Raw genomic sequence first — 15906 nt, forward strand, 5'->3', positions numbered from 1 at the left:
TCCGACCGCAGCTATGTCGGAGATTTGATGTTTTACCGGATTCTTGTATTCACGGTACACTCGTGAAAAGGGCGTACGGGAAAATAACCATTTCATTACTACCTCGGAGATGCTGTGTCCCATCGCTCGTGTGCCGAGTGTAACACCACGTTCAAACTCACTTAAATCTTGATAACTTGCCAATGAAGGAGCATTAACCGTTCTAACAACTGCCCCAAATAGTTGTTGTGTTATATAGGCGTTGCCGGCCGCTGCGCCATATTCTACCTGTTTACATATCTCTGTATTTGAATATGTATGCCTATACCAGTTTCTTTGGCGCTTCAGTGTATGTCGTCAGTAGGAGCTGTTGTGTAAAAGGGAACATAAATGGTATGTCAATGTACAGTAAGAGCAATAACTTACAAGTAATCCCTCATTAACCCCGAGCCGGATAACGAAACTGTATTGCTGTATGGGAACCACTCTAGCCTGGTTTGTAGGAGGCTGTGGTTTGGTGAATGCCCAGAGAACGTTACCTGCTATCGCGTGTAGTGCCAACTACGGTACGGAGGACTTGGTGCGACAGTACAGCGGTGTTTTTCGTGGTTAGCGTGTGGTCCCTTTGCTGCGCTTAAGAATACGCTAAATGCGGAAGGATATGAACATGTTTTACAGCATTGTGTACTGTATACAGTAGGACAACAGTTCGGATACGGTGACGGCGTGCACATGACAATTCAACCTGTCATAAAGGAGCACTTGCGAGTCAATGGCTTGTGGACGATGGCATTCCTGAAATGGACTGGCCCTCTCAGTGTTCCGACCTGAATCCAATGGAACGCCTTTCTGATGAGTTAGAACGTCGACGTCGCTCCAGAAACCAGTTTCTAATCTCACTACTTTCTCTGATTTCGGCTCTTGAGGAAGAATGGACTGCCATTCCTCTACAGACATTCAGACATCTCACTGAAACTGTTCCCAGCAGAGTTCAGTCCATCATAAAGGCGAACATTATGCGTAATATTAATGTCCACTATACGTGTCCGCACACTTTTGTTCTGATAGTGTGCATCACACATTTCCATCATTTGTTGAAGTATGTACTTACCTGAAAAAGTTTCGGAGATTTTTCAGAGATGTTTTCTTGGTAGAAGTGTGGATTGATACCCTCTGGTCTACAGGGCTTGATTCCAGATATCCGTACCCCAACAATCTTCGTGCACTCGTGTTGTCAGATTCTCGTAATAATGTTTCTGACCTCCGTAGACATGTACAATTGTTTTCGGGCTAGGTCTCTGACATGCTGCGTGTTACCGAAGGAGCATTTCCTATTATGCGTTCCGCCGTGGCAGGACCATATTCCTGCTGCATTCGCCCATGTGCAGGGGGTGGGTCCTCATATAGCGGTTCGGAGAGTAGCAAAACATTTTCTTCACTTCTCTCGATGGCGCTCTACCGGAGGAGATTATGTTTGCAACTGCGCGACCCGCTCATGTCCTTGCCGAACGTCCTTAGCCAACTCGTTTTGTTGGGCGACGACTCGGGTCTGCTGATCTTTAACTTCAGAGATTTAGGCCTGTTTGATTTCTGTGTGTTCAATTCGTTTCGCAGCCTCACTCATTTTTACCTGCCTTTCTTGAACAATTTTTTTGCCTTGCTTTTGGAGAGTTGCAAGTGCCATTTGCGTCTTACACACCTCAGTTCTTGCCAGTTTAACCTGTTCTTAGGTCACTGATGCGTCCTTTCGTGCTACTTGTGCTACCCATCGCGCTGTATTGGCATCGCGCTTCACCTGGTCCGCGATCTCACTCGGTTCTAGTGTTGTTTTCTTGACATTCTCTAGATCTTCTTGCATTCCTGCAATCTCTTTCTTAACTCCATCTGTACCGTCTGTGACCGTTCTTATGACTAACTTGTGTCTTTCCTCCTCTTCCATCCGACTCTTTTTCTCTGCCTCTTTCTGCCTCTTGCCTCTTCCTTTCCGCCTCTTGCACGAATTGCATGAGAGCCTCAAACTGAGATCCACCGCTAACACCTTCCAGACTAGATGAACGAGATTCCATCATTCTGTGATTCGTTCGTGATTCTGGTCTGTCAGTCTCACTGACGGTGCGTCTCGTACCAGCAGCGCCTACATTTCGTTCTGCTGCGGTCTCCCGTTTACCTTCGTCACCTGACTGAGACACGTCGTCATACTGTGCAGGTTCTACGTTCGACATTTCTGCCCGATCTGCAACTGCATTTACTTGAGAATCCCGTATAATATCTGCCAGGTCACGGCTAATAATCTGATGTGGATCCATGGATAACAAAACACAATTACTTCCGCTACTCTGTAGCAGACGTGCCTTGCTTCTTGTAAGCATGCACTCAACTCTGACCCAGACGAATTTAAGCACTACACATTCCTATGCCACTCAGATTCTATTCTAAATTACGCTCCCGTGAGCTACTGATTCCAGTTCCTGAGAACGAATTCAAATAACAGCACGCGTGTCTATACCCACAAACGAAAATCTCAATCCTAACAAATCAGCACATAGCCGTTCGCTATCAGAAACAAACAATCAAGTGACGCAGAAATCAAACCCACAACATGAAAATACACAATTACAATAATTAAATATCAATGCTATGTCTAGGCGTCAGCAACGCGGAACTGTTCTATCCAGTCCACCCCATTAAACATGGGGAACAGAAAATTCACTACGCAACACCATCTACGATCTGAGGGTCACAGAAGGTGCCATCAGTTCTGAGCAAGGGACGTCAAATTGAATGACAACGCTAGGCACCACTATCTGACGGGCACAGAAGGTGCCATCATTCCGAGATCCTGGCAGGGGACGCCACAATTAAAGGTAACACTGTTTGGACTACATAAAAATGATTGAGAATGTATGCAAAATTTAGTTTACTAACGACATTTATTTTTCCAAATCAAAGACAGACGTAAATTATGCTAAACAAATTTTTATTGCATACTGTAAAGAACTAACAGTTGGTTCAAAACCGCAGTGAAAAAGGATACTGGGTGGCAGAGGTGAGTCAAATACTCTGGCCCTAAAAATGTGGATAACGCAATCTGAATTGATCTGACGCTGAGCAGACTTTGATTGATAATCTACAGAAGTTTCCCAAAATACGTACAGCTGAGAGCAAGTGGCGTTGAGATCTGCATGCTCTGACAAGGCCGGAGCAGCAATATACATGGTGTCCGAAAAGTCTTTCCCTGATTACATAAATTGATAACTCAGGTTAGAAGTAAGATACAAATATGAAACTGGTGTCTAATTGTTTACAAACTAACAAAGTTTTTTTCACGCATCAGTAAACTTCCACTTCCATTGTTGCCCAATTACAGTACACGTCGATATGACTTTGCGGTCGAAATGCTATCACTTATTGAGGACGATAATGGTTATCTCAGACGAATTGCCTTTTCCGACGAAGCGATCTTTTTTGTCAATGGAGTAGCGAATCGCCATAATGTGCGCATTTGGGGTTCACAACCCCCTGGCGAGGTCATGGAGTGCACCAGAGGCAGTCCAAAGGTGAATGTTTGGTGCGCGCTTTTGCACGATCGAATTATCGGGCCATTCTTCTTCGCTGAGGCTACCATCACATCTGTAGTGTATCTGGACATGTTGCAACTGTATGCTGTTCCTCAGCTGCTTCAGGATCACCCCTATGTCTTGTTTCAGCAAGACGGTGCATCGCCTCATTGGGGTTTGGACGTCCGTGCCTATCTCGATATGACCTTTCCTGGGATTGGTCGTGATGGGCCAACGGTTTGGCCTCCACGCTCTCCTGACATAACCCCATTAGACTTCTTTTTATTGGATTATGTCACGGACGAGGTCTAGCGAACACTAGTACCAGATATTGAAACCCTGCGACAACGGATAACCACAGTCGTTGAATCGCTTCCTCCAGTGATGTTGGCTAATGTGTGGACGGAAATATCGGACGGAATATCGCCTAGATGTGCTACGTGCTACCAAGGGTGCTCATGTGGAAGTTTACTGATGTGTGAAAAAAACTTTGATAGTTTGTAAAAAATTAGACACCAGTTTCATATTTGTATCTTACTTCTAGCCCGAGTTATCAATTTATGTAATCAGGGAAAGACTTTTCGGACACCCTTTTTGCTTCGTGCAGCGATGTAACTTGCAGCTGGCGAGATGTGAGCGGCAAAGCCGAGACGTGAGGCGGCACCTGTGAATCGATCGCGGCCCCGAAAGAAATGCAAAAATCTCACGGTCTAGCGATCAGGCAGACGAATCGCAATTTACTCTCTACCAGAGACCTGAAATCACGGTACATTTCAGTGTGTGACACGCCCGTTCACTGATCATACCAAGAACCAATTTGGCTCACTTATACGACAGAGTTCATAAGGGTACCAAACGTCAAGATTAGTAAACCAAAAAGGAATAAGTGTGCCCTCAGTCAACGAGTAGTCCGAGATGTTGGAAATCACACTGTCGGTACAGTAAGAACTTCACCACAGGCTCCCCAGTCCAACCTACTCGCAAGTGAAGTCAGTCTCAGGACACGTCCCAAGCACCAACTACCCATGCCAGATCATCGATCAGAAGTCTCCATAACAGACCGAAGACCAGCAGCCGAGAGCCTCGCACCTCTTCAAAAAAAAAAGTTTTCCCGCAAAGTGCACGAACGACACCGCCTTCTCCCGTCTTGAGCCAATCGTAGGGCCCTAGAGGCGCTTCCCTCCCACGACAGCACAAACTCCTGTCGAACAAGGGCAAAAGTTAAGAAACCTGTGTCTCTGGAAAAGAAGAAACAGCTAATTACTAGCTTTTTTTAAAGTTATGCACAGGGGGAAGTTGTTTTTCTCCGAAGTCGCGTCGCTTCCCGCGGCAACAAGTGAATCTTAAAGATCTTTATCTGAATCGCCAGTGCCTTGGAGTTAGTTAGTCCTGGCTATCAGGTGTTCAAAATGGTTCAAATGGCTCTAAGCACTAAGGGACTTAACATCTGGAGTTCATCAGTCCCCAAGACTTACAACTACTTAAACCTAACTAACCTAAGGACATCACACACACCCATGCCCAAGGCAGGATTCGAACCTGCGACTGTAGCAGCAGCGCGGTTCTGCACTGAAGCGCCTAGAACCGCTCGGTCACAGCGGCCGGCAGCTGTGACGTGTAATAGAGGTTCTATCTCTGAACGTTTCTCAGATGCCGGAGTTTCTTGCACAACCGAGGCAGCCAATGGAAGTGGGTCACATGCCTATCTGCAGTATCAGCGAACTCAAAAACTTGAGAATTTTTATTACCTGTGACTCTGCACATAATGTCCATTTTATGACTCTACTGTGTAGATGTGTCCCTTCAGTCCGTCGCCCTCAGCCCAGACTTTAGCTTGCACCAATGCAGGTATAGTGGCATTGTTCTGCTGGAGACCTGTCTCAATGAGGGGCTAATCTGACTGCCCTGTATGGCTGTGGACCTGTCCGGCAAGATTTACTGAGGGATGGGCTCGCCACCAATTGCTTCCAACTGCAAACATGCCGTTTTTACGAGCTAACAACCATAAAAATACCTCATGCTTTTAGCACCCTACCAGACTTCATCAGCATCTTGCTAAAGTCTCGCTCAAGGTGTGTCAAGTTGTAATAAAATTTTTAATATTTTTCTGTGTCCTCTCACAAGGTTTGTTGCCAAACAAGACACATAGTACATACCATATAATTTGCACTGTTGTGAAAATATTTTCAGAGTGGTAGATATAAATGTGATGGAGATACGAAGATACATCCTAACACAAAAAAAGACGATGCACAACGAAGCAATTATCTGATGGGTATTGAAATCGGTAGATGTGATGTGGATCTATGTACAAACAAATCATTATAATTTCTGAAAAATTGGATGATTTGTTCGGGAGAAATTTTCACAAATTGAGCAAATCATTAATGCTTTTGATCCACGTGTGGTTCTAATGCAAGCAGTACTCCGGCTTGGCATTGACTGATAGAGTTGTTAGATGTACTCCTGAGGTATATCGTGCCAAATTTTGTTCAGCTGGCACGTTAGATTTTCAAAATCGCGAGATGGTTGGAAGGTCCTTCTCACAATGCTCCAAACACTCTCAACTGAGGACGGATCTGGCGACCTTGATGGTCTACGTGAGGTTTTGCAAGTACGAAGACGAACAGCAGAAACACTCGTCGTGTGCGGGTTTGGCTTACATTGAAATGTAAGCCAAGGATGGCTTGCGATTAAGGGCAACAAAACAGGGCACAAAATATCGTTGACATACCAATGTGTTGTAAGGATGCTGTGGATGACAACCGAAGGGATCTCGCTATTAAAAGAAATGGCAACCTTGACCATCAATCCTGGTTGTCGTGCCATGTGGCGGGTGACATACAGGTTGCTATCCCACCACCGTACATGTACATCCAGACACGTCTCGACCTGGAATCTCACTGAGTGTAGTGTCAGTGATGAGTCCCTCTTCGAATCAAGCCCCAATGACCAACGAAGAAGAGTCTAGAGGGCCCTCAGAAAGCGATAGGTCACAAACCTGATAGCCTGGGGTGCCATTTCTTTCCTGATGCTCAAGGCGAAACTATGACACATCCCCTACTACTAAGTATAATCCTTCGTCAATACTGATTGCCAGCAATACGAAATAATGGTTCAAATGGCTCTGAGAACGATGGGACTTAACTGCTGAGGTCATCAGTCCCCTAGAACTTAGAACTACTTAAACCTAACTAACCTAAGGACATCACACACATCAATGCCCGGGGCAGGATTCGAACCTGCGACCGTAGCGGTCGCGCGGTTTCAGACTGTAGCGCCTAGAACTGCTCGGCCACCTCGCCCGGCAATACGAAATAATACTGACTGAAAAAGAACGATGGGTGGACATATCTCATAAGTTTTCCTGCGAGTGCTACCGTTGTGTCCTAGACAGAGAGGCGCAATCGTCTTACAAACAGCGAGTTGTTAAAAAACACAACCATATTACCATTACAAGTGGTCTTGGTTCTACAGGTGCATACAAGTATCCATGTTAAAAGCTATACCCACTTTATAAATCGAGGTATGGCATTCCCTCTGAATGAAGTGGTTTTTTTCCAGACAAATACCGTGACACTGAATATAGACGTTGATCGCTGGAGTGTTTAGTATCAGACTAACAGCACAGTTACATGTCGCCGACGGTCAGAGGTTCGGTGATATATCGACTGGGTTATAGGCGATGATAGACTGAGAAGAATCACAAACAGTAGTAGATGATGTGCTGATTGAGGTCTTAAGAAATGTACACTAGCGTTTCAGATCTTTAGTGCTACACTTTCAGTAGAAATGCTGTCTGGGGTTTGGAATGAAGTCTTTCCATTCAAGCACATACCTGCGTTGGCTCCTATGGAGAAGTCCTTTAATGATTACAACCACTATTGAATCACATTTCTGGCACTCTCATACGGCGAAACGAGTCACCTTTCTCGAACCTATCTGCTACAGTTTTAGGTAGTCCCTATGCATCCTGCAACTGCCCTCTCAGACTCTGCACAACCATCCGTGCAGCTTTGCGCATGTGATCGTTCCAGTGTGAGTCATAACTGAGTAGAAGTCAGAGAAAAGTATATCTACCACCTTCTGCATCCCATGAGAAACAGGCTAAGTTGCGTTATTGCAACAGGACTGTGTTTCGACCATTCAATGGAAACAGGAACTGGGATAAGGACGAGGATTTGTGCTAACTACATACAAGTACTACAGATTCGCACCCATTCACATCTATCATCCCAACATGATATCTTCGTTATTCTGTACCAACCAACAGAGAAAAATTACGTACTATAAAAGTTCCGCTAACTTCATTCGATAGAGAACTCGATAAGATTTTTACCGCGTCTCTCTCTTCCCAGATACTGACATACAGATCCATGTAAGTTTAGAGGCAGATGGTTCTCTGTCTTCCTGAAAAGCGTCAAATACAGTTGTCAACTCGTGTGTATCACTGTTACCTCAATAGACATACAGTATAATGCTGCCTTGACAGAAAAAAGACTGACTGCTTCCCTGGTTCTCTTCGCTTCCATGTCGACATTTTCTCAGATCCATCTTGCTATCGCAAACCTGTTCCCATGTACAAATTGTTCTGCGCCAACCTGAAGATACGCAAGTACTTCCTCAATTTCCCCACATTTCGGTGTATATTCACTCAGTTTATATGTATTTCCCATCCTTTTTCGCAATTCTATCCATTTTATGTCAATTCTATCCATGCGAGCATGACATAACCTCTCGATCTGTGTTCTAAAATTGCTTGTAAATGTAGAACACTGCCAACTCCTAGCCCAATTGCACTGATTTGGAGGCATATTATAGCACTGTACTCAATTGTATCCAATCGCCTCCACATTTGGAGAGCTTATGCTGTGTTTTCTGTATGTCTGTGTATATGCAAGTGTCACAGACACCATGGCGAACACACTTGATGGTGGTACTACCTCTAATTGATTAAATAAAGACTGGAAATAAAGACTTATGTCCAGCACAGACCGAGTCCTTTTCCTGCCAGTTCCTAGGAAGAGGAGGCGATTGGGTGACTTATGTTAGTGGAGGTAGCCCAAGTGCATTTCTTTTCCCGCCATTTTCTTAGGTTAGTAGAGGTAGCCCAATTCACCTATCTTCCCTCCAAAATTCGAAATTCCCACCAGGGGGCGTGGCAATTTCCCGCCAAAAGCCGCCATCTTGGATGACGTCAATCGCGTCATCAGCTGACGTCACGTACTCACATCACCCGCTGACGTCACGGCCGCCATCTTGGATGACGTCAGTGGGGTCACACCCACCTTGCCCCCTACTCAGGTAGTCTAGCACATTTTTAGGGAAGTCCTCTATGATGCACTATCAAGCTCCTTGTAACAATTCTTCCACATTCAATTAGAGCCTCGCCTGCTCTGTCTAATAGTGGTTCCTTTTACACCTTATCTGGTCACTTGTTTTTTTCTACTGCTGTCTTCAGAAACTGTTTAGCACAAATTTACTGTCTGATCCTCCTTGAATCATAAAACAGATATAAAGTCCACGCTTTCGTCAAGCGCCGAATTTGTTGGTAACGTGTCGCACTGATAGTAATCCAAAGAACTACAAACGAAGAATTGCTGGATTCTAATTTAGAACAACTGCCAACACGAGAAACTTAGAAGAAGATATCCTCGGTGTAGCGAAGGAGCTTCTATCTCTGATGAAGGCAAGGTGTCTGGTTCAGACTGTATATAAGTCTGGTTCCTTTCAGAGCATGCTCATAAAATAGCTTCATACTTAGCCATCATATACATCCACTTGCTCTTCGAAAGATCCGTATAACAGAAGACTGGAAAGTTGCACAAATCACATCAATACCTAAGAAAGTAAATTGGAGTAATCCGCTTAATTATAGACCCCTAACACTAACGTCGATTTGCAGCAGGATTATGGAACAAGTACTGTGTTCTAACATTATGAAATACCTCGAAGAAAATGATTTATTGACAAATAGTCAACACGGATTCAGAAAATATCGTTACTGTGAAACGCTACTAGCTCTTTATTCTCAAGAAGTAATGAGTGCTATCGATAGGGGATGTCAAATTGATTCCATATTTTTAGACTTCCAGAAGACTTTGGAAACCGTTCCTCATAAGCGTCTTCTAATCGAATTGCACACTTGTGTGTCTGGATTCGTGATTTCTTGTCAGGAAGGTCACAGTTCGCAGTAACTAACGGAAAGTCATCGAGTAAAACAGAAGTAATATCTGGAGTTCCCTAAGGAAGTGTTATAGCCCCTCTGCTGTTTCTGATCTACACAAAAGCCATAGGAGATAATGCGAACAGCCATCTTAGATTGACTGCAGATGATGCAATCATTTGCCAACTGCATAATGATTTAGACAAGATATTCTATGGTGCGGAAAGTGGCAGTTGACTCTAAATAATGAAAAGTATGAAGTCATTCATTTGAGTGCTTAAAAGGAACCGCTAAATATCGATAACACGATAAGTACACAAATCTAAAGGCTGTGAATTCAGCTAAATACGTAGGGATTACAATTAAGAACAACTTATATTGAGATGACCACATAGATAATATTGTGGGGAGAGCAAACCAAAGATTATGATTTATTCGCAGAACACTTAGAAAATCCAACAGGTCTAATAAAGAGACTACTTATACCACGCTTGTCTGATCTCTTGATTACTGCTGTCCGGTGTCGGATCCACATCAAAGAGTACTGACGGAGGACATCGAGAAAGTTAGAAGGAGGGGAGCTAGGGGAGCTTTTTTTTTTTTTTTTTTTTTTTGTTATCACGAAATTTCGATGAGATGAAGTACCTGTGGTCTGCGGCTGCCGGATCTGATTAGTAATCAAAACGCCCTCGATCCTGGGTTTGAACCCCGCCACCGCTTAAATTTCGAATAATGATCAGCGTTGGCGGCCAAAGACTTCCCGGCACAAGTCACCCTCATACTGCCAATGGCCAAGTCAATGAGGGAGGAGGAGAAGACACAAGTTCAGGAGCTCTCTTGTCCTTAGTCTGGGAAACTGCCCCTAAAAGAGGAAGAATCAGTAATGATCAGTGGCATGAGGGTGCAGAAGGCAATTTGTAACCACAGGATATCTGCCATGTAACGAAAAAAGTATAATGATGATCTATCGACTGGCAAAAGATTCTGGAATAATCCCCCATTTGGATTTCCGGGAGGGGACTGCCAAGGGAGACGTGACCATGAGAAAAATGTCAGATCCTTGGACGTGGTAGGGAAGCTACAAAATCTGAAAAGGGAAATGCAAAGGCTCAATCTAGATATAGTGGGTGCCAGTGAATTGAAATAGAAAGAAGACAAGGATTTCTGGCCAGATGACTATAGAGTAATATCAACAGCAGTAGACAATGGTATAACGTAAGTAGGAATCGTTATGAATAGGGAGGTAGGGCAGAGAGTATGTTACAGTGAACAGTTCAGTGATAGGGTTGGACTCCTCAGAATCGACAGCAAACCAACACAGACAACGATAGTTCAGGTATACATGCCGACGTCGCAAGCTGAAGGTGAAGAGATAAAGAAAGTGTATTAGGATATTGAAAGGGTAATACAATATGTAAAGGGAGATGAAAATCTAATAGTCATGTGGGACTGGAATGCAGTCGTAGGGGAAGGAGTAGAAGAAAAGGTAACAGGAGAGTATAGACTTGCGACAAGGAATGAAAGAGGAGAAAGACTAATTTCAGCTCGTAAAAGCAAATACTCTGTTCAACAATCACAAGGTGAGGAGGTATACTTGGAAAAGGCTGGGAGATAGAGGAAGTTTTCAGATTGATTTCATCATGGTCAGACAGAGATTAAGAAAACAGATACAGGATTGTAAGACGTATTCAGAAACAGATATAGATTCAGATCACAATGTAGTTGCGATGAAGAATAGGCTGAAGTTTAAGAGATTAATCAGGAAGAATCAATACGCAAAGAAGTGGGATACGGAATAAGGAATGAGGAGATATGTTTGAAGTTATGTAAGGGTATGTAAATAGGCTGTTTATGTTTTATATTGGTAACGCCACGTAGCACTCTGTATGAAAATCACTGGCTGTGCTGTGTGCAGTCTGTGGCTAGTTTGCATTGTTGTCTGCCATTGTAGTGTTGGGCAGCGGCAGCTGGATGTGAACAGCGCATAGCGTTGCGCAGTTGGAGGTGAGCCACCAGCAGTGGTGGATGTGTGGAAGGAAATGGCGGAGTTTTGAAATTACATATATTATGACCTTGGATGATATTAAGGTAAATACATTGTTTGTTCTCTATTAACATCTTTCATTTGCTAACTATCCCTATTAGTAGTTAGTGCCTTCCGTAGTTTGAATCTTTTATTTAGCTGGCAGTAGTGGCGCTCGCTGTATTGCAGTAGTTCGAGTAACCAAGATTTTTGTGAGGTAAGCGATTTGTGAAATGTATAGGTTAATGTTAGTCAGGGCCATTTTTTGTAGGGATTTTTGAAAGTCAGATTGCGTTGCGCTAAAAATATTGTATGTCAGTTTAAGCTCAGTCCTGTACAATTTTTCTGTCGGGACGTTTCATATGGCGACCCTGCCAGGATACCTCACTGGAATCTTTTGATTTTTTCTTGTAGTTAGTGTAATTAGTGTAGCCTTTGTTTATTGCTAGCGCATAATTGTAGAGAGAATCTCCTTTGTAGTTGTAGTTTTTTATTCTTGTACAGTAAAACAGTTGTGGCATGCATGTAGATTTGCACCAAGTATTTCGCAGCTGCGCTTGTAATTAAGTAGATATTATTTTCAGTGCTATGTTAATGTGTTCCCCTACTTTTGCTCTTCAAATTGTGTTTTCCTGTGTTGTTGTGTGAAATATTGTGACAATAATGGCGTGTGAAAAACGTAACACTAGGCTCCAAAGTAAACTGAGAAATAATAGTGACGATGAGCATAGCTTATCAACACCACTGTGTAGTGAATTAACAGACATTCGAAGTAGTAATTTGGTAATTGTACATAGGGAAATGGAGCGGGCGGCAAACAATGGCGTAGGCAGTAAAACAATTAGTGAACAGGGAAGCATTATCGATCGATCGGTCGGCAACAGCTCGCCTCAGGAATCGGGAATGACAGAACACAATATTGCAAATACTGTAGACTCAGGTTTTGGGTTCTCACCGTTTTCTCAAATGAGTCAAGACACATTTTCCGCTTGTCAAAATGTGAATGTTGCTGGTGCAAATTCACTGCCAAAAAGCACTGAGGAACATGTTTCAGACACCAGTGCATTGTTATTACAATTAATTCAACAAATGGGACAAAAACTTCAAAAGTTAGACACAATGGAACAAAATCTTCAAAAGTTAGACACAATGGAACAACACCAGAGACAAACACAGCAACAGTTACACACAATGGAACAATATCAGAGACAAACACAGCAAAAGCTTCAACAGTTAGACTCATTGGAACAAACTCTCGAACAAACACGTGAAGATTTAACTGCTGAGTTACATAACATTGAATCGAAATGTCAAAAAGTCTGTAATGACGTAAAAACACAAATTTGTGAGCATTTCCAACCTATTTTTTCGCGTCATGAAAATGCATTACAGAATCACGAAGCAGCCATAAAAGAACTGCAAACTATTGTTCATGAAAATCATGAGACCTTGCAAGCTAAAATGGACTCAGTTGCATCTACAGATTCGGTTACGCAACTTGCAAAAACTCAGGAAAGCTTAAAGGACACAGTAGAAGGCACGTGGAGGAAATTCGTTCATTATCAGAGAAAGTAGTTGAATTTTCGGATCAGCTAAATAATTTATCTACGAAGGTAGATGATAATCTGAATGACACAAAACCGGTAGTCTTTAATGACACAGAAGAGTGCGAACAAATTAGGAAACTGAAACAAAATCTGAATCAAATTAATACGCAACACCAAAGAGAAATCTAGGAAGTACGAGATCAGCTGACACAGGTAATACAAGAATTACGTATTTCAGAGGACACTCGCACTCCAATACAGGAAGAGGGACATAGAAATACGGAACAGCCACAAAATAATAACACAGGGCATTTGGGAAATTATGAAAGAAATTGGCAGGGTGCACCAAATTTTGAGATGGAACCGCCGACACGACGTAACAATGACCGATATGCTACTCGCCGACACGATGATTTTGACTATAAGCTGTTCATTACTACACATAAATTCAAAAGTTTAAGAATTCTGCCAACTACATTCATCCACAAGCGTGGCTCCATCAATTCTCTCATTGTTTTCCTCTCAACTGGTCATTAGAGCACAGATAAGAATTTATATGTGGCTACTTAGAGAATGAACCAGCTGTAAGAATGCGATCGTTCATTCACGATTGCCACAGTGAAGGAGAATTTTGCCATGCCTTCCTCTCAGCATATTGGTCTCAAGCCACACAAGACCGAGTAAAACATGGCATCATAATGATGAAACATTTCGAACAATCTGAATTTTCCAGTCTTATGAAATATTTTGAAGACATGTTGCACAAGAATCAGTACCTGTCAAACCCATACAGCCCCTCAGAACTCATCCGCATTAGCTTAATCAAATTACCTGAACATTTACGGCATATTATTTTGACAGGACGTTGTAAAGACGACATTGAAGCTTTTCAGGGACTCTTACAAGAATTAGAAATTGACACAGACAGTCGCGGGATGCGAAAACAGGAAAACAATCACTACAGGTCACATCCGTCACAATCCCGTGACGACAGAAACAATAACTGGACACGACAATTCTATTCTTACAACGTAAATCGTGACCAAAAGAGACACCACCCGTATGACAACCACTGGCAGAGTAATAGTTACAGAGAGAGATCGCATTTCCGTAGTAATGAATATGACAGAGACGCTCATAGAAACAGACAATTTGGCAACCAGAACAATTTTTATCATGGGAGACAGAATAACTTCAGATGCAACGGTCCACCGTGCAGTGATAATGCAGGGAGAAATTCTCCACCACTTAACCGACAAGAAAGAAACTACAGAAACTACCGACATGACGACAGACGATATAATCGTAATGACAGACCTGAATTGCATCAGAACTGGCGAGCTTCAAACAGAGCAGGGCCTTCTCGGCAAGGCGAATTTGTAGAAGTTAGGTCTCCAAATCCCAATAACGACGCGGGCCAACAAAGAAACAGACAATGACTCGCACCTCAGGCAGCCACTTGCGCCCGCTGGCTCACGGAAAAATAGCAGACGCTAACCTTGAGAAAAATTCCAGTATTCTTTACCGACGTATACCACATGATAATTGCGTCGAAGTTGAAACTCTGAGTACTATGAAGAGTAAAGGATCGCACCCCATTTCACATGTAAAACCGTTTACTGAAAGATAATCTGCTTTTTAACTTTGTCTTTGCCATAAAACGTTTCACTTCACGTTACTAGTATGCTTTAGAAACTGTTACCATGCAACAATGTTTGAAGTTACATATCCAGTCAAGAACCAAGAGAACTTATTTAAACAGAAATTACGAATGCATTGTTATTGCGAACAGACGACACAGTGTTATTGTGTGTGTACATTCTTGCTTGTTAGTTGCACGATTACGTAACGACTATAAGGCTCACATACTTAGAACATTTACCAGTACTGCTAATGAGATTTTAATGCAACATTTTGGTTTACTTGAAAATACATTCTGAATTAAAGTACTTTCTGAGAGATACCAGATGACACAGTGGTTAGTTTATGTAACAGCTACACGATTATATCACGACGTTACTAATGAGTGACAATTTACAATGTTGCTTTTGCAGTGTATCTGTTTTATATCTGCACAGTTTTTCTGAATTATTCTGGAAAGTAAAACATGTTTTAGTAGTAACTTTTGTGGTATAGCCACAATGAGACAGCACAACAATACGTTACAGCACAGTACTTTCATCATCACAACAATAAGTGTAATAACTAAGATATCTCTACACAAAGCATTTCGCTTTTGTTTATCATGAGGTAAGTACATTGGCTTCTGCAGAACTTAGCTTTCGGAGGACGATAACTACGACACTTCCACAGAGATTATCTTACAGCAAGACGCACATTTAGCGCTACAGGACACGTATTTGAGTGATTAATTTTGTACTTAAATCATTTATTTTTAAAGATATTTGAAGTACAATGATACAAAGGTTTTCCGTAATACATTTCATTCCATTGTTGTAATCTGTAACACCTGAGGGTATAAATACAATAATCCTCAGGGGGGTACACGCTTACTTTGTGTATCATGTGTTTGGCAAGCACAAGGAGCCCTAGCTAATATGGTATTTGCTTATACAACTTTACATATCGGTACCATATTCCTCTAACACATAAATTACATAGCTATCTGATCAT

This window comes from Schistocerca cancellata, chromosome 5 (genome assembly GCF_023864275.1).
Source record: "Schistocerca cancellata isolate TAMUIC-IGC-003103 chromosome 5, iqSchCanc2.1, whole genome shotgun sequence".
Lineage (NCBI taxonomy): Eukaryota > Metazoa > Arthropoda > Insecta > Orthoptera > Acrididae > Schistocerca > Schistocerca cancellata.